Below are 731 nucleotides of genomic sequence, written 5' to 3'. Positions count from 1 at the left end.
AAAACTACACAACGCGATGAAACAAAAAGAGTAAGTCACTAACTAAACATGAAATCAGAACTGATAAAAAAACACGTCTCTAGTCTGAGACAGCAGAACGCGCTAATCTAAAAATACACTTTGTTCCTGGCAGGGATTGAACCTGGGACCTTTCGCGTGTAAAGCGAATGTGATGACCACTACACCACAAGCACTTATTTAATTAATTTTTATAATTTCGTTTCTAAACTGAAGAAAGCTCTCATTTGTATTGTATGTGCATTATAAAGTTATTAGAGTTCATGGGTATAGCCATTTGTGAATTTCTCCAGTTCATCTTTTTGGGAGTTCATATTTAAATAGTGAAGAAATCTGCAGATCTTTTTCTTGCTCAGTGATCAGTTTACTTTTAGTAAATGGAACTTCACTGGGTAAATCAGATTCCTCACCGAGGAATCATCAGTAGGACAATTATCCACAAGATCCTTGTCGGATCCAATATATGTCTGAGACAAATATATAATATCGTCCCCTGAATCCATGTCTATTATTTGTTTTTGGCTTAATTTCTTAGCCCGAGCTCCAATCACCGCACATGTGGGAAACACATCGGAATTCTCCTCAACAACATCATCATCCTTAGATAAAACAGTAATTTTAGGTTCGGCAACAACTTTTCCTCAAGCCAAGACGTTTCCCAACAGCAATGATACATTCTTAATTGGCAGAGTAGGTCTTACCAAAACCACAAC

At 36.9% G+C, this 731-nt stretch overlaps 1 non-coding gene across 1 annotated transcript; it reads right to left on the bottom strand.

Moving 5' to 3' along the window:
- Window positions 1–121: 121 nt before the first annotated feature.
- Window positions 122–194, bottom strand: Trnav-uac. The gene has a single exon. It is a non-coding gene; the product is annotated as a tRNA-Val (tRNA).
- Window positions 195–731: the final 537 nt, after the last annotated feature.

This window comes from Limulus polyphemus, unplaced genomic scaffold, assembly GCF_000517525.1.
Source record: "Limulus polyphemus unplaced genomic scaffold, Limulus_polyphemus-2.1.2 Scaffold11566, whole genome shotgun sequence".
Taxonomy (NCBI): Eukaryota; Metazoa; Arthropoda; class Merostomata; order Xiphosura; family Limulidae; genus Limulus; species Limulus polyphemus.
The sequence above is the reverse complement of the archived record's forward strand: the minus strand, read 5'-3'. Positions and strand labels throughout refer to the sequence as shown.